At 41.6% G+C, this 19,234-nt stretch overlaps 2 protein-coding genes across 10 annotated transcripts in view; both read left to right on the top strand.

Annotated features, from left to right (window-relative positions):
* Positions 1–14,572, top strand: part of LOC115687887 (disease resistance protein L6-like) — a 30,862-nt gene extending 16,290 nt beyond the window's left edge. For all 8 annotated transcript variants that reach the window (XM_056315906.1, XM_056315904.1, XM_056315910.1 and 5 more), the window contains 5 exons: positions 5,554–5,733; positions 6,029–6,127; positions 12,295–12,429; positions 13,563–13,702; positions 13,939–14,572. The gene's annotated coding sequence lies outside the window, so the exon portion shown is untranslated. The remainder of the gene's footprint in view (positions 1–5,553; positions 5,734–6,028; positions 6,128–12,294; positions 12,430–13,562; positions 13,703–13,938) is intronic.
* Positions 14,573–17,665: 3,093 nt separating this feature from the next.
* LOC115667385 (anaphase-promoting complex subunit 4-like) overlaps positions 17,666–19,234 on the top strand; it is a 58,523-nt gene continuing 56,954 nt past the window's right edge. For both annotated transcript variants that reach the window (XM_056315914.1, XM_056315913.1), the window contains exon 1: positions 17,666–17,875. The gene's annotated coding sequence lies outside the window, so the exon portion shown is untranslated. The remainder of the gene's footprint in view (positions 17,876–19,234) is intronic.

Raw genomic sequence — 19,234 nt, forward strand, 5'->3', positions numbered from 1 at the left:
ATTCCGTCTCTTCTGTTGTTCCACACGAGAGCATCCTTAAAAGCAACAAAAATCTTTGAATTATGCAAGGCATAAAAGAAGGCAGGAAAAAGCTTCGAACTCCTAATCTTGGGCTTGGCTCATGGACTCAATATTCCATATGATCATTTCGTTGTTTAAACGATAACAATCTGCAACCAAAGCTTACGTGACATTCCGAATTTCGGCCCATTTTTGGGATTTATAAAACGTGTAATTTGTCAGTGTGCTTATAGTAAAATCTCTCCCGAAAACTGATCACTCTCGGTTATTATTTTTTAATTAGAGATTTCGCTAGAATCGCACTCGATCGAATTTGACCGTTATTTAGACCCCGAACTTGGCAGTCGATTTTCGGGAGTTTCGGGACGAAATAAATTGGACGGTGTCGATATTGTTGTGGCCAGCGTTGAGATTGTCAGGAATGATGGAAAAAGGGGAGTTTTTGACCACGTGCGAATTTGGACTAGTAGACCTTCCTCGTTATGTTTTGGTTTAATTAATTTGGTCTTTGTCCATTTTTATGTGCGAGGCTTATTTTGGACCGGTAAACCACTTTCGGTTTTTAATTTGGGCCATCGGATTGCAAATAATATTTGAATGTTCAAATATTTTCTTTTATTTTCCCTCTCTTTCTCTCTTTCTCTCTCCTTCTCTCTCTTTTTTTTCCTCTAACCGCGCACGTTCTTTCCCCCCCTCCGGTCACGTTTCCCCCTCTGCAAGTCAGACCACTCACCCACTCCCCTCTCTCTCTCCTCCTTTTTCTTTTCTCTTTCTTCTTCTCTCTCTTCTCTCTTCTCTTCCTTCTTCCTCCCCACGACCCCGACCGGTTCTCGCTCTTTCCCCTTCGCCCGACGCCGTCGCTTCTTCTTCTCCTTGCTTGCCGGCCCGGCCGGCTCGCCCGCCCGCTCCGTCGCCCCGCCGCTGCCGCTGCGGGTCGCTGTCGCTCAGCCCAGCCGAGCCGTCGTGGTCGTCGCCCGGCCAGCGAGCTCGCGACGCGCCCGCGCTCATCGGGTGCGGCTCGCCGGCTCGCCGGCTGGCCCCCGTCGCCGTCGCCGCCTCCGGTGCCGCTGGTCGCCGCCTTGTCTCTCCCCCAAGCAGCCGGCAAGCCCCCTCTCCTTTCTCTCTCTCTCTCTCGGTTTGGCCGTGAGAGGCCTTGAGCTGAAGGAGCTCGGCCGCTACCGTCACTGTTCCGGCGAGGGACCGCCGCTGCCCAGCCCCTTTTCGTCGCGTGTTTGGCCCGTTTCAAGCTTAGGACACCCGGTGAGTACAACCCTAAACCCTAATTAGACTAATGTGCGTTTCTAGATGGGTTTTAGGGTTTAATTAGGTTAATTTGGGGGTTAAATTGTGGAGGTGATTAGGGGCTGTCATTGTGGCGGATTCGGTGAATTAGTGTGATGAATTAATGGAGGTTTAGTGGCCCGAGAGGCGCTGTATATTGGCTGGACAGGTTTGTGTCGGAATGGCCCGAGTTCGGGAAAGTTCGGGTTTGAAATGGGGATTATAGTACGCACCTTATTCGATCTTGTGGTGGCTGACTAGAATGGTGTTTTGGGGAGTCTAATGGAGCATTTTGAGGATATTTAGTGGCCTAGAGGGACCGGTGTGGTGGCTGTCCATATCGGGTTTGAATCGGACAAGGCGCGATCAATTTGGGGGTTAGTTTGTGGAGGCTGTTAAGGGCTGATGTTGTGGCGCATTCGGTGGGTTAGCATGATGTTCTAATCGAGGTTTAGTGGTCTGTGGTGTGCTGGATAGTGGCTGAGCGTTGACGCCTTGGTTCGGGTACAAATTGTAAATTTGGCGGGTGTAAATTGAAGACCGAATAGCGGCTGATTTCATGGCGGTTTGGTGGTCTAACGGGATCATTTTAATGAGGTGTAATGACTTGGAATGTGCTGCATGAAGGCTGAACGTATTGGAATGATTCGGCCCGAGTTTGGGGTTGATTTCGGGTTCAAATGTGGATTATAGTGCGCGCCTCATTTGGTCCTCATGGTGGCTGATTTGAGTGATATTTTGGGGAGTCAAATGGAGTGTTTTGAGAACATTTGTTGGCCTAGGACGATTTGTTTGGTGGCTGTCCATACCGGGTTTGAATTGGTCTATGAGCGATCAATTTGGAGGTTAATTGTGTGATTATCGGGAATGTTTAGGTTGGCGGGCTAAGTGGCTGACTTGTACTGGGTTGTGATCAATTTTGTGGTGCCGTGTCATGTGCCTAGTGTGACTAAGAATGGAGTCTCTTGCCGGGCCTCGAGTGCGTGAATTGATGTTGACTCAATTGTGTGATTTGTATGCGTGAATTATGTGCCAAGTTTGTGCCATGGCTGGAATGGATGGTTGATTACTTGGGCTTGTGATTTATTGAATTGAGCATATTATGTGGTGAATTGAATAAGCGGCGTTGTGCAATTGAATGCTCATTGTGAAAACCGTGAATGCCCGAGTGTGAAGTTTATGGCCATGAGTTTGCATCACGAGCATTGGCACGGCATGTGCATTTACAAGTGTGCTCGAGTGACATGTGCATTGTGATCACCTAAAATGCCCTGATGCGTTTAACGCGGGGTTCAGATGAAAATTGGTACTTGTGAATGTGTGATCACAATAAACCCTGATGCGTTTTACGCGGGGTAGTGAACCCGTCCTGAGGCGTGTTACGCGGGACGATGCCCGGTCTACCGGAAGATGGCCAAACCTGATGCGTTTTACGCGGGTGTTGTGCCATGAGCCTGATGCGTTTTACGCGGGCTAGAGATCGATCTCAAAGTGATGGATCTGATGCGTTTTACGCGGGTCGGACCTGATGCGTTTTACGCGGGTCGGAGGAGAAATTGATAAATGGCAAGTGTGCTGAGTGCAAGCGTGCGAAAATGCATTGATGAGGTGTGAGCACGCGTATGAGCACGAGCATAAGCATGACATGCGTTGTGACCAAGTAATGTGCGCATGTGTTGCGTTTGGGTCCTATGTTTTATTCTTGAATTGTAAGTGCCTAACTTGCAGGGCAAAGTGAGTATTGGATTTGGGCCCGAGGGCCTAAGTCAATTATAGTTTGATTGGTGTGTTGATTAGTGCTCGTCAGGAGGTGCATGTTAGCCTAGCTTAGGTTTAGGGAACCTACTCGCTGAGATTTATTCTCATTGTTGTTGAAAATCAATTTTTCAGACCCCCGACCTTGAGGATGGCAGGTGTGCTGATATGCTTTGGGAGATGCCCCGGTTAGATATAGCACTTGATCGCCGAGCCACGTACCCCCCTTTTTGACGTTGGTGGCTGTTGACCCGCTTTTGATTTTTGAGGTTCATGCTGTATATGAATACTGTAAAGGTTCTCCCTGGCAATGCAAGTATGTATTTGTTTATATTGATGGGGGTGTGGCTATCCTTGGTTATGTGAGTTATTGTTCGGGTGTTTGCTATTTCCGCTGTGCTTTGTTCTCTGTTGTTTGGGCGTTGGGTCGGCGACGCGTCCTGGGACGTCGCATTGAATCGACCTTTGTGAGGGATGTGGCGCGCCGTGGGGTTCGGGGCGTGACAGCTTCCTTGTTCCTTGAGAATCAATTTCCATTGCTTGGGAGTGTAAGTTTTCTAGTAAATCTGCCCCAAATTGGAATAAGATTCTTACAATTGAAAATCTCGGGAAACGGAATTTGATTTTTCATAGAATGGCGTTGTGTGTGAAAGCATTTGGGGGAAAATGTTGATCATCTCTTTCTTCTTTCTGACTTCGCTCCCAAGCTTTTGCATCAAATCTTTAGCTTGTCTAAGGTGGTTTGGTTCTTGCCAAAACATGCCATCCAGTTTTTTAGTTGTTGGAATGCCTAATTAGGAGGATCAATTTAAAAGAAGTCCTGAAGTGCCGCACCTTTGTCTCATGTGGGGCCTTAGGAAAGAAGGCAACAAAATGTAGGGTTTGGAATCTTTGGTTGCTTCGGGGTTGTACATTTTAACCGGCTTTGAGCACTATGTTCTGATTATGTATACTCTTCTAATGCTTTATTTTTGTTTTTTTTCTTATATATACTGATGTACTGGAACTTTTTCTTTTAACAAAATCCTTTATTATCTAGTGAAAATATATTACCAGTTTATTCCCTTGCCAAATCTCTGTCCATGCATGTGGGCATTTGTGTGTTGTGAACATATGCTTTGGTGTGCACCTATGTGCGATCATGTGCTTGCACAGGTGTTCCCACACATGTACATGCACACTATAGGGCTGTTGTTAATTAGATCAGATTCTGTGCTTCTCTTGGGTAGAATGACTCATGTATGCGCTACACATTCCTGTTGATTACTACTATAGTGAGAAATGATGTTTCTAGTTATGTTCTTTAAGGTTATAGACTCTCCTGTTTTATTTTTTGATAAGTATGTCTATTATTGGGCAACAAGAGCACCAACGGGATGCCTCTTTTTTACAAATTACCACCTATAAGTTCATATTTACCTTCAAAATTAAAGAAAGACTAGGTGTGCCAATAACTGCCACCACAATGTGGAAAAAATAAGGTGGAAAGCCAAAAATCCATTACTGCACCTATAGAATTTTCCTCATCTTTAAAAGCCTGCCTATTTCTTTCTTACCAAGGGTTATGAACTCTCTTTAACCCCATGGTACTGCCGATCAATGCTTTTGGGCTCCTTTCTCCTTTTGTCTATTCAAAATGTGCCTTCAACGGTGTAGAATTTTGTGGAACAATTTCCAAAAGATAAAATGATTAAGCCGTGAAATAAAGATGTGGTTTACTATTAAAATGTTATAATACTCCACCTCTCTCGTAGGCTAGGACTTCGCCTTAGATTGAAGTGTAAACATTTGATAATTGTGGAGATAAATAGGTAACAGGGAGAGTTTTGAATCGAGTACCTCCTACTCTAGTTCCATGTGGAATTTTTGGGACTAGTGCTAAGTGGTCAAAAGCGTAAGCTGTTGGATAGAGATGCGGTTCGATATTTGAATGTTGTAAAGCAATTGCCCTTCCCCAAGCTAACAACAGAAGGGCTTGGTCTTTGTCTCCTTGAAAACACTAGCAATTCCTGTCAATATTGTGCTTATAGCCCACAATTATCACATAAATGGCCTCTCTCTCTCTCTCTCTCTCTCTCTCTCTCTCTCTCTCTCTCTCTCTCTCTCTCTCTCTCTCTCTCTCTCTCTCTCAGCAACTTTGGGGCAGGACTTGATAATTTCACATGAACATTCCAAACTTCTATCCTGTTTGCATGAATTGGATAGCAGACTAGGTTGCATTTCTTTAATGAATTTTCCAGTATAACTTTTATCTGTCAGAGACTCTAGAGCATGTTGTTTTGTTCAAACAAGTTTGCAGAAGATGAAGATGGCTTGTAATGACCATTTACTGTGTAAAACATTTTCTTTCGTAAACTTTTAACTTCGATGGTTCCAGCATGTAACTTATGTGTTCAATGCTATTTTTATCCCTCATGAGTGTGTCAGTTTCCTTAATAAGAGATGATATTTGACTTATGGGGTTAAGTAATTGAAGTATTATTATTTACCTAGCAGCCTGCTGTAGAAATTATTGACTTTAGAATGGGTGAGCTCAGGGGTCTTTCAAGATGGCATTCTCGTTATCTAGGTATTGGTTTGGATGAGACACTAGTGGATATTGTAGTAGAAAAGGCTGGAATGTTGCTTCTACAGGTTCAGTGATTCATAAGGGTGCTCTCATATGTTGTGCAGCCGGTATGCCTGTTAAATCTTTCTTATGATATCTCTACCTTTCTTGATAAATGTAAGCGATTGATGTCAAAGCCAAGTGATCAGCTTTTAACATACAATAGGTTTGTCTAACTTTTGTTGTGCAGCCGGTATGCCTGTTAAATCTTTCTTATGATATCTCTACCTTTCTTGATAAATGTAAGCGATTGATGTCAAAGCCAAGTGATCAGCTTTTAACATACAATAGGTTTGTCTAACTTTTGTCAATCGGGGTCCTTCCTTATGGTGAATTCCTATATACTCTTGTGAATTTCGACAGTGAACTTCTTGTTGTGTTCTTGAAGTTTCTATATGATCAAGATCCTGTCATGTAGCTTCTAGATCTATCTGAGGCTGATGAAGCAATTGACATTGATCCGTGAGTGATTTTCTCTAACTTGTTCTAGTTCCTAATTATATGTGTTAAAGGGTATAATGGTCTTTGGGATTTTGATGTGTATATATACCGTACTTTCTGATCTATAAAATAGATTATTATTCCGCTAACATGGTATCAGAGCCTAAACCCTAAAATTATTGTCGTCTTATTGTCGCCCACCACCAACCACCGTAGAACCCAAGGCCTGCAACCTCATCCACAGTAGAACCCAAAACCGGCGACCTCATACAAGGCCAGCGACCTCATCCCGGCGTCCCGCTGAAGCTCCGACGAGCCAGATCTGAGGTCGTCCAGGCCCGACGACCCCATTTCCGGCACCGATTTAAGTCCTCCAAGCGTCGATCGAAGGTTTCCAGGCTGGACGACCCACTTCGACGTCTTCTGACGTCACTAGATGAGGAGCGGCCCCTTCTGATGGCTGCGGATTGAAGTGGAATCGCTAAAAAAAAAAAAGGTGAATGTGTTCTAAAGTTTGACTTGGTTGCTAATATGCTTGAGGGAAGGGAGATTATTGCTGTGTATGTTGGTTTGGCTAATTGGCTGATTACGTGTGGTTCTATACATGTAGATTGAGAGAAGAGAGGGGCTGAGTACTGTTGCGTATAACTACTGATGTGCCGAACTGATGTGTTGATTGGTTCGGATTTGGTCGATCATTTTGAAGTGTATGGTTTGATTCAACTGGTGTTGGTTTTCTGATTTACGTGAGGTTGAACATTGTTTTATTTGGTTGGTGATCAGTGTTGTGATAGGTTGTGGAGCTTTGTTCCTGGTTTAGTGTGAGTGTTTGATTATGGCAAATAAGAACAAAGGAGTATTGACTGAAGTCGTATCTACATCTTCTAATCGTTTGACTGAGGAAAAATTAGCTGGGGTCACCAACTTTCAGCATTGGAAGAGAATTGTGGTGATAGTATTGACCGGAAGAGCAAAATCACCATTTGACAGGTGCACGAACTGCTCTTGATACTAAATGGGATACCATGGATGCCAGAATTCTTGGACAAATGTGGAATTCTATGGAATCTCATGTGGCTGCCTTAGTTACACATGCCACTACTGTTAAGGATTTGTGGGATTACTTGAATGTCCTTTATTCTGGGGAAAATAATCTCTCAAGGATCTATGAAGTCTCCCAAGATTTCTTTAGAGCTGACAGAAAGAATCAGTCTCTTACTCAATTTTTTGCTGATTTTAAACAAATGTATGAGGAGTTTAATCATCTTTTGCCAATTACCTTTGATGTTAAGACGATGCTGGAGCAACAAGAACAATTGGCTGTTATGGGATTTTTGGGAGCACTTGGACCAGAGTTCGATGCAATTCGTTCACAAATTCTTGGAGGAAATACTGTGCCTTCACTAACGGAGACCTTTTCTCAGGTCTTAAGGGTTTCACTTGAGTCATCTAAGGATATATCCCCCACAGGTGATAGTTCTGCCTTGGCAGTCCAAGGAAATCGAGGTGGTGGTCAAGGTCGTGGTGGTGGTCGTAGTGGCCGTGGCTTTAATAGTGGTGGTAGTGGCCGTGGGTTCAATAGAGGCCAATCACAGTCATATGGTAGCATCTCTAGTGACAAAGGGAGTAATACCGGACTTGCACGAACATGTCATTATTGTGGTACGCCTGGACATATTCAGCATTTTTGCTATAAGCTTCATGGAAAGCCCCCTCATTCGGCTGTCGCTAATGTAGCCAATGCAGTAGAGTTGGGTGTTTCTTCACAGTCTTCTGAAGGAGGAACACTTATTAGAATGTCAGAAGAGGAACTTGCTAGGTACAATCAATTCCAGATTTCTCAGCCAGTTTCCTCTTCCACAGCTACTTTTGCTCAGACAGGTAATGCAACAGCATGTCTTTCATCTACCTCTCGCCCCTGGGTCATTCATTTAGGTGCTACTGATCATATGACTGGATCTTCAGGTATCTTTTCTGTCTTTCATGAGTCTTCATCTAGTGTTACATTAGCTGATGGCTCTTTGTCCAAAGTGAAAGGGATAGGCACAGTACCACTGACATCCTCCATATCTTTATCCTCTGTCATGTACCTCCCAAATTTTCCATTTAACCTTATGTCTGTTGGTCATCTTACCAAAGAATATAACTGTTCTATAACCTTCTATCATGATTCCTGTGTTTTTCAGGATTTGAAGACGATTGGTAAAGGACATATGTCAGGGGGACTATATGTGTTTGATAATGCTACCAGTGTCGCTTGTTCAGCAGTTTCTCCACATCAAGTTCACTGTCGCTTGGGACATCCTTCTTTAGCAAGTTTGCAGAAACTTGATGCTCGGTTTCATTCTTTATCTAGTTTTGAGTGTGAGTCGTGTCAGTTTGGAAAATTGCATCGTATTAGTTATAGTCCAAGAGTCAATAAACAGGCTTCTCGGCCGTTTTCTTTAGTTCATTCTGATGTTTGGGGTCCATGTCCTACTGCTTCAAAGTTGGGTTTCAAGTACTTCGTGACTTTTGTAGATGACTATTCAAGAGCCACTTGGCTATATCTAATGAAAAGTCATTCTGAATTATTCTCTATTTTTTGTGTGTTTGTTAATGAAGTACATACTCAATTTTCTGCTTCTGTCTGCATTCTTCGAAGTGATAATGCCAAGGAGTATTTTTCTCGAACATTCTCTGAATTCATGTCCCAACGGGGCATTCTTCATCAATCTTCTTGTTCGGATACAACACAACAAAACGGTGTAGCCGAAAGGAAGAACCATCACTTGTTAGAAATTACTCGTTGTTTGATGTTTGAAATGAAGGTAGATAAATCCTTTTGGGCTGATGCTGTTATGACAGCATGTTATCTTATCAATCGCATGCCGTCCTCTGTTCTTAAGGGTGCCACTCCTCACTCTCTTCTTTTTCCTTCTGACCCTTCGTTTCATTTGCCACCTCGTATATTTGGTTGTGTTTGTTATATTCGTGACCATCGTCTAGGACTTTCCAAACTTGATCCTCGATCTCTTAAATGCATTTTTGTTGGGTATTCTTGTATACAAAGGTTACCATTATTGTCCTTCTTTGCATAAGTACTTCATCACTGCAGATGTTTCCTTTTTCGAGTCTACTGTCTATTTTGATAATTCGATGGAGACTCCTACAGTGGATGATGATTCCTTAACATATATTATTATGGAATCAACACCCACTTTGGACCGTCCAATTATTCCTCCACCTGTCCAGTATGTTTATAACAGACGTCCTCGTCAACATGTGGAGCCCCCTGCAGATGTACCTCGGCCTATCTCCTCTACTTCGTCTTCTAAACCTGAGGTAAGTCAGTCACGTATTGATCTCGATATTCCTATTGCTCATCGCAAAGGAGTTCGTAGTTGTACCAAACACCCTATTGCCCAGTTTGTCTCATATTCTGGTTTATCTGCCTCTTGTCGAGCTAGTCTAATGACCATTGATAATCATCCTATTCCTAAAACTGTTGCTGAAGCATTATCTAGTCTAGGCTGGAGGGCATCTATGGAAGAGGAATTACAGGCACTGGACCAAAATCAGACCTGGGATCTTGTTCCTTTGCCTGCAAGGAAAACAACCATTGGATATAAGTGGGTATATACTGTTAAAGTTAACCCTGATGGTTCTCTTGCTCATCTCAAAGCTAGACTGGTTGCTAAAGGGTATGCACAGACTTATGGGGTTGATTATGGTGATACTTTTTCTCCGATAGCTAAGATGACCTCCGTTCGTCTTTTGTTTTCTTTGGCTGCTTCTGCTTGTTGGCCTCTGTTTCAGCTTGATGTAAAGAATGTCTTTCTTCATGGAGATTTACAGGAAGAGGTGTATATAGAGCAACCACCAGGGTTTGTTGCTCAGGGGGAGTCTGGTCATGTTTGTTGCTTAAACAAATCTTTATATGGCTTGAAACAGTCTCCCAGAGCCTGGTTTGGGAAGTTTACTGAGGCGGTACTCCAGTTTGGGTTGTGTAGATGTACTGGAGATTATTCTATGTTTTATCGAGTTTCTGGAGCTGGTCGGATATTCCTTGTAGTTTATGTGGATGATATTGTCATAACTGGAGATGATTCTACAGGGATTAAAGAGTTGAAAAGGTATTTGCAACAGCAGTTTCATACAAAGGATTTGGGTCTTCTTAGATATTTTCTGGGTATCGAAGTAACACGGGCGAAGAAAGGTATTTATATCTCACAACGAAAATATGTTCTGGATTTGCTTATAGAGACAGGTATGCCAGGTGCTAAACCACTGGATACACCAATGGAAGTGGGCTCTAAATTGATGGCAGAGGATGGTGAGCTATTGGATGATCCGGAGAGGTATCGAAGACTTGTTGGAAAGCTAAATTATCTAACTATCACTCGACCTGATGTTTCTTTTCCGATGAGTGTTGTGAGTCAGTTTATGTCTTCTCCCCGTACCTCACATTGGGATGCTGTAATCAAAATTTTGAGATACTTGAAGAAAGCTCCCGGTCGTGGTCTCATTTATCAGGATCATGGTCATAGAAGGGTGGAAGCCTTCTCAGATGCTGATTGGGCAGGATCTCCTATAGATAGGAGGTCTACGTCAGGATATTGTATCTTTGTAGGAGGAAACCTAGTATCTTGGAAGAGTAAGAAGCAAAGTGTTGTGGCTAGATCAAGTGCAGAATCAGAATACAGAGCTATGGCTTAAGCTACCTGTGACCTAGTTTGGATGTGTCAATTATTAGTTGAACTTGGATTCGAAGACCCTGTGCCAATGGAGTTGTGGTGTGATAATCGAGTAGCTGTCCATATTGCCTCAAATCCAGTTTTCCATGAGCGTACCAAGCATATCGAAGTTGATTGCCACTTTGTCCGTGATAAACTTCAAGCTAGAGTTATTTCTACTAGTCATGTTAGAACCGGTGAACACTAGCTGATATTTTCACCAAATCTCTAGGGGGAAGTAGGATTGAGTATATCTGTAACAAGCTGGGCATGCTTGAGATCCATGCTCCAGTTTAAGGGGGAGTGTTAAAGGGTATAATGGTCTTTGGGATTTTGATGTGTATATATACCGTACTTTCTGATCAATAAAATAGATTATTATTCCGCTAACAATATGTCCTGTATAATACGGCACCTGGAACCCCAGAATCTTTAGTTGTTAGTTGTTTATACCTGATGGACGTACCAAATGGATTGTTTGGCATCACCATGTATAGAAATCTTCCAATAGAAATTCCTTGTGTACTTATATCTTGAAAGTTAAACTTTTTCCTGTCATTTCAGTTCACATATACTTTTACTTGGGCTGAGTTGTGGCATGTCATTATTGTTGATAGAATGGCTAACCATTTAATTATAAATTTTTTCTCTTGTGAATTATCTGTGAGTTTTGCTCCTCGGTTTTCTTAATGAATTTCATTCAGCTAATAAGAAAAGGTTCGCTTGGCCCTAATTATAGAATCATATGTATCATTTGGAGACATGAAGCGAGACTGGATTCATAATTGGACATAAGATGACCTTATAATTCCAAGGGTGGTGGGTCATCTCTTCATCCTTTGTGCCTGAAATTTGGTGAGACAATGGTTTGGATACTGCGAGGTGTGGTCAGCTTAGTATTGCCTTCATGTTCTCTAGCGGCTAATTTTGTTGGCCTTTGCTAGGTTGTGCAATCCATTTATATAGCAGAGAGTTAGAATATTAGGGTGTAATGGAAATTGGTCATGCTTTAAATGTCGGAATGATATGCTGTCAAGCCTAGTATTATTTTCATGTGCTTTAGCGGCTGACTTATGCTTTAAGGCAATGTGACCAAATTAGTTGCCAAAATTGAGGATATGAGTTAACGGACACCCACCAAAGCACTAAAGTTAGGATCTTTCCTGCAATAACACCTACAGGTTCTCCCAATTCTGTTCCATGACTGGAACAGGAAATACTTAGGAGCACTTCCACTAGATGAGGTTGACTCGAGTTAGAGTGGTTTGCTGGGCTTCAACTGTGGTTATTGTTGGTCCAGCACTATTTTAAGTAACCACATGGTAACCAGGGTTGAAATTGACGGGTTGATTGTCGCTTCTCATTGGATTGGCGGTCTCACATTCCAAAAGATCAAATGCAATTCCTTGCGCTTTTCTGCCTTGATATATCTTGTTAGATTAGCAAGACGTCTTACCCTCATTATTGTCTCAGAGAAACGATGCAGAGAGTCAGAGAATTACTGTAGTTTAGAGGATTTGGGGGCACCGAATATTTGTGGAGGACACTTGTGGAGGAATTTCAACAGATGGAATGCGGGTATTAGCAAAAGAATTAGAAAGCTGAAAGGTAATAGAATCTTGTTTGTGTATAGAAGTTCTTACTTGAATGTGTTGCTTATTGCTCTTTCATCATAAATTCTTCTCATTAATGCTAATCTACTTTTTCCATTCATAAATGTTCTTTAATATGCTACCTCAGTGATAAAAATATGAACTATGTGATAAATAATTGCTGTTATATGTTGTTTGAAGTGATTGCTTTTTCCACCCTTCAAATCTGGTCCCCATTGGTGATATGTGCACCAAATGTGAAATTCTGGATCTCTTTGTATGCATAACAGGAGTTTGAGTATGATTACCCAGGCTCAAAAATGGTTTCTATAAGCATTGCAATCCTTTAAAAAAAAAGCTTGTGCTTTTGGTTTTAACAAACTCATCAATTATTTGAGCTGAAATATTCATTTCTTGTTTGGCTGATTCAGGAATTCTGTTAATTGGGTTTGTCTGTAGATATTTCTATCCATATGCCTATTACCATAAAGTTGTATTTATATTTTTCATTTCTTTGCCTAAGTGACCGGAACCTTGCTACCATAATGAGAGAAGGAGAGAAAGAAGAGGAAACTATTGGGGTTTAGGGGTTGTCTTCCGGAGGTTGTCCTCAAATGGTTTTTCACTCACCCTGTCTAATAATCTAGTTTTTCGTATTTAATCTCAGGTTTGATTACTTGACAATGTACATGAAAGCTTTAGTTGGGTGATCTTATCGGATTGGGCTCTCTGTTTAGCTTATGATCCTCGTGTACAGAAATACCGTATCTCATGTTTCCTGATTAGGAACTAATTTGATCATCACATTTTCAAGAAAGCTTCCCTGATGCCTTTCTCTTCTATTTCGAAAAAGATACTTTTTAAGAATTTATTGCCACTCTTCCCTGTTACGTCAGTTTCAGCATCCACCAGATACATTCCCAATTCACTGTCCTTCTATGGGGTATATGCCTTTAATCTGAAACTACATATAATATCCAGAGATTCACATGTGCAGAGCAGAACTACTTTTTTTTCATGCTAATCACTTCTCTGTGCGGCTCTGCAGGATGACTCTGAATTTGCTTTGATACAACTTCTTGAACTTGTTCTTAACAGACTATTTTATTCTTCATATCTTACATGCTATTTCCAATGCTTTGTTTGCAGTTAAGTTTCAAACTCAGAATCTTATCTCACAGTCCAACAGCTTTTATATGGGTTCATGGAAGATTTTCGAAATCATCAAAGGATCAGCAGCTTGATGTTTCTTGAACTTCTTCAAACTCTGACAATGCATCCTTGGAATGGTAAGGATGTTTGCATATTGTCATCCCACATTGCCTTGATCATATTTAACAGAAGCTTTGCAGAGCTGAAACTGTCTGTTAACATAAGAGGTTTCTGAAATAGTGAAAGTATAACCAACTCGTTTGATATCATGACCAATGCATCGGATGATTGTATTATTAAGTCGGTATCATAGTTGACACCTCTATGAAGGTCTATTGGAGTCTATATTCAAAGAGAGTTATTTGTGATTCAGGTATGGATCTTCATACTAAAGTGGAAGCAATTTGATGCTTGCCTGCTAAAGTTTGTGGGGTTGATAAAGAACTTAGAGGTTCTTACTACGGAAAGCTGCTGTCAGAGTTGGCTTGGAACGGGTGTATCCCATGCGGTCGAAGGTCTCGCAATCAAAGTTTTGTGAGGCTGAGATCTTATTGCTGTTGATTTTGCTATTAGAATGATGGAGGTTTGTGGGCTGGGCCCGCCTCTTTGTGGGGTTCAGCTAACATAACATAACAGAAGAAGGAAAAGGTCAAAAAGAAAAAGAAAGGGAGGGGCTGTTGGTGAAGTGAAGAGTGGAGAGGGAGAGAGAGCGAGCGTTCCCCGAGAAGAATGCACCAGAAGAAGAAAAAGGGGCAGCGACTTTTCGGTCCATATTCAAAGGCCAAACGCTGTCGGAATTGACTCAATTTTAAAATGTTGTTTGTTCATCGAAAACCTTCTCCAAATTGTCTTTCGTTTTCTCCAATCGCGATTAGAGTTTCTTGCTTTATTTTTATTAACTCACCTTTGTGGTGATGAAATAATATTACAGTTGAGCCTTTAGTGTGTGATTAAGGAAGAACAATTGTGTATCCTACTATTCTTAATGATTAGTGAAAGTTTTTGAACGGTCCGTGGTTTTTTTCCCTCGTTGGGTTTTCCAGGTGAAAATCTTGGTATTATTATTGCCTTGTCTTTTTAACATTTCATCAGCATTATATTTGCTTATTTTGAAGTTGTAACGCTAGAATATATTGTGGGTTGTTGCTTGATTAAGTCGATTTTGGTAGGTTTAGTTTTGGGGAAAAAATTGATCATGGATTGTATTAGTTCTTAGTGAATCATTGCCCGATAGAACCAGAGTAGAAAATGATTCTGGTGTGAAGAACAAGGTTGCTAGAACCCAATTGATGTGCATTTGCTGTTTGGGACATTGAAGCTCGGTTGATGTTGCTTTAGCTTTGTAACAAAGAATTAGTTTTCATAAAAGGAAAAATGACATAAATGGTTTATGAATTTTAATCCAAGGTGTTATGTCGTACAAGAACTTTTAATTTGTTCAATGTACAATCTAGCCCTTAGGTTAAATGAAAATATCCAATATTATCCTTCCGTTAATTTAAGTTTAATGAAATATGCTAACGTGGCTTCCAATCCGTTGTAAACCAAAAAAAAAAAGATAGTTACATATAGATTGTCCACATTAGTTTTTATCTCATAATATAATAATCAACGTTATGAAGTGTATGTCATCAAATAATGTTTTATTATTTTTAAAAGGTTTAATATCATGAAAAACCCAAAATTGATATGTCTACAACAAATTTATCTCGAACTAATTTTTTGACCACCAAAAACCCAAAATTAGTACATTTGTGACAAATTTACCCTCCGTTAGATTTCGTTAAATTGGTTTAATATCACAAAAACCACAAACTAGAAACAGACAGTAAAACCCAAAACTGATACACCTACTCGCTGCCCCGTGTTTCCAACCAAAAAAAAAACTGCTACATGTCATCCAACTTGGCAATTTGACTGTAAAAGTTAATGGAAACTAATGAATGATAAATTTATCACAGGTGTACTTGTTTGGGATTTTTTGTGGTCAAAAAATTAATTTGGGATAAATTTGTCGCAGATGTACCAGTTTAGGATTTTTCGTGGTATTAACCCTTTTTTTAAAAAAATTATCATCATTGAATAAAGTCTGACTAATCGTTTTTATACGTCCGACTCAGCATACAATAATCCACTTCATCAAATAACATAATTAAATTGAACATTTACTAATGGTTCATCAACTATATTGAACAAATTAAAAGTTTAAGAATAACATTTGCACGGTGGGCCAAAGTTCATGGATCATTTGTGTCATTTTCTCCTCATAAAACATGCAATCTTAGAATCCAACTAACAACATAGTTTTCAAAAACAAATGCCCAATAATTTGTCTCGTTCCTTGTCATTAACTAGAGCAGTCCTTGAGGAATCGATGATCGCATTTGATAACCAATTAATATTAGGGAGATTCATGTACTCTTTTAATGCCTTTTCTTGTCATATTATTTCTCTCGCTGTGCAAGGGATTGCCTCACTGGATAATCGATTTTGATCAATTGGATAGCAAGAGCTCGATTTGCTAACTAATGCACAAGAAATGTGGGCCACTGCGGTTGCAAAGTAAAGCCAACACTTCAATTTAATGCCTTTTTCCAGTGCTAGTGCTGTGTTTTCGGCTGCTCGGGGAACTTTTAGCTATGGAGATCGACCAAGGATTGCGACATGTGCTTCCATTTCAGCTTCCGACTTGGTTTTGTGATTTTTGCTTGATTTGCGATCAGTAGATGAAGATGGTTGAATGGAATCCGGTGATGGATTTGCTGGCGATGGTCACGGAGGACTCGAAGGTGGCGCTTCATCGCTCCAATTGGCAAAGGCTATGGACAATCGTAATTGCTTCGACTAGAGAAAGTTCTCTTTTCTATTTAGTGTGTTCGTTTCTTCAACGATGGCTTGATGTGCCTTACTTTTCATGAGAGCGCTTCTATTTCAATTAATAAGAAAATTCATCGTGAGGCTATATTCTAACCTTCTTACGGTGGAAATGCCGTGTCTCTCGCAATGACAACAATTGAGGAGCGAGAATTTTTAACAGCGGATCATTAGTTTCAACTAGCCAATATCTATCAATCACGAGAGTTTCTTGAATAAATGTTGATGTGGTCACTCCCTATGCGTGCAACTTTCGAACTTCGAGTACTCAAGAACAGGGCTACCCATCAAAATCTTCTTGATCATGCCATCACTCACCTCGATCTGGCAGACGGACGAAGACTTGATCGTAGTCTAACCGATCCCAGACATCTAGATTTGATATCAATTGTTGAACACAGAAACATGGCTTTGTCAGTAACATGAGAAGATTACAATAAACAACTTGAAACACACTTGTACTAAAATGCGGTACGAAGATAACACTTCGATGAAACCTCCAAAACTATTATGCACTGTATGGAGCAAAAGACCCCACCTCACCGTTACAAATTAATTTCTCCCTCCACGTACACAACACTTGGAGCAAACTAGCTCGCACAAAGGCTTACTCTCTAACCCTTTATATTTCCCCCTCTTTCTCTTTTATTCTGAAGCTCGAGAAAATATTAAATATGATTGTTTTGCCAAGTCAGCAATATGCCACTCTATTCATTGAGCGATACGTGGCAAGGTGGGTCCCATTATGCAACTCTACTCTCTCCCCTCTATTACTCTCTCGTACTCACACTTTTCTCCCCACCATTGCTCTCTCTCTCATCTACTTTTTGCCATCTTCTTTTTCGGCAGACATACATATGCATGTCACCGCCACAATCAATCCACCGTCGGTCGGTAACGGGGGAAGAGAGAGTAACAGAGGAGAGGGAATAAAAGGTGAATAGTAGGCGCCATATGGACAAGTGTCGAGCGCTGAATGGAGCGACATATTGCTGATTTAGTAAGATAGTCCTAACTAATATTTTCTCCTGAAGCTTAGGCTCCGTGACTTACTCCTAAAACTCCACATAAAACTCTATAACCCAGCCGCGCCTTGACATGATCAGTAGTCTGGCGGGCCGGGAACTGGGCCCGGGGGGCCACCATTCAGCGTTGCTTGACGAGGCTATTTAGTTGTTAAGCCCGACATATGGCCCGCCCATTAATCAAGTAAAGTCCGCCTCCACTCCCGTAGTCAAATCTCTCTCTCTCTCGCTCTTCCCCTCTTCCATCCTCCTCCGTCTCATTTCATCGACCGCCCCCTCCGTCCGTTCCCCTAAGCAGCATCGGCCTCTCTCCTATCCTTCACTAGCTCTACCTCCCTCTCGGTTCGCATTTGCCACCGACGCTCCTGTACACCCCCTCGCGGTTCGCTCCAGCAGCTGGTTGGCTACTACGTTTCCGGCTGCTCCCGGAGCTTTTTGAGCCTATGGAGACCGACGGAGGATTGCGGCGTGCGCTTCTCAGGTTCGGCTCCAGTTCGACAAGCCGCGCTCGGCTTCTCAGGTTCGGCTCCCCCGTTCGGGCGTTCTTCTCGCGACCTCCTAATGAGCGTGGCCGATTCGATTGTGTTCCGACTCGGTTTTGGGTGAGGCTGTTGCTCGATTTCTTCCGGTTGGCGGCAGGTGAAGATGGCGTGAATTGAGTGGGATCCGGAGAAGGATTTGCTGGCCATGGTCACACGGAGGATGAGAAGGTGGGGTGCTTCATCGCTTCAATTGGCAGAGGCTGTGGGCAATCTCTCCTGGTAAATGCTTCGTCTAGAAAAAAAGTTCTGTTTTTTCTGTTCAGTTTGTTGTTGTGCCCTCTGAGTGATTGGCCTTATCTCGTTCTACTTCTTTCGCTTTTCCTAAATGCGCTCCTTCTAGTTCAAATTGCATTCGATGGAGAATTGGACGAACATAGAGGTAAAGTGCTTGAAAGTCTAAACGAGAAGACCGCGTTGAACTTAAGGAATTGGTGTTTTACACAAAAATGAAGAGTTAATGATGGTGATACGAGTGGAAATTTAGAGATGACTTAGTTGCAAGTAAAGAATTCCAAGCTGATATCAATTAAATGGAGGGACTTTTATTTATTGCATGGTACACCATGCTCCTGTTTTGCCATCTTGTTGCCCTTTTGATACACCAGTTAAAGTGTCCATGAAAATAACGAACTTGAATTGGAGTGGACATCATTTAAGCTAGAGATGCAGAAATGCTAGATGCCGACATGGAGTTGGCAGGTTTAGCCCCTGCAGAATACCATCCCAATGTATAGTTTTCCTTAGATTTCTTTTGGTGACTCTCGAGATGTAATATTACTTCTGGCTCCTCTTCTTCCTTTTCTTGTACTTATTGAGCGTTCCCTACAAGGAGAGATTTAGTATAGCCTGGAAGTTTCTCACATTTTGTATTACTTGAAGTTAAATTTATCTTCTTCTGATTACAGATGGGCATTTTGTCACATCATTTTGATTAATCAAGTTCATTGTTGGGAATTTAACTTACTTGTGAATAGGATATATCCCTTTTATCTCCTCCTCCCATTCTCATTTCTCCCTCAAATCGAACCTCGCAGCTCTCACACTTTGCCCCTCCGATTGTCAGTCTCTCTCACGCTTTCATGCCATAAAGATGAGCGCGGTCTCGAGTGCTCTGGCTTCAGTGAGAAATCCCCAAGCACAGCTCTGGTCAAGTAACGATCTCCTTTGATTTCGTCCATCCATTCGATGTGTTTTCGTAGCACAGGATCCGCTTGCTGTTTTACACTAA

This window comes from Syzygium oleosum, unplaced genomic scaffold, assembly GCF_021117445.2.
Source record: "Syzygium oleosum isolate NSW1041296 unplaced genomic scaffold, Sole_v2.1 Sole_v2.11, whole genome shotgun sequence".
NCBI classification, from domain to species: domain Eukaryota; kingdom Viridiplantae; phylum Streptophyta; class Magnoliopsida; order Myrtales; family Myrtaceae; genus Syzygium; species Syzygium oleosum.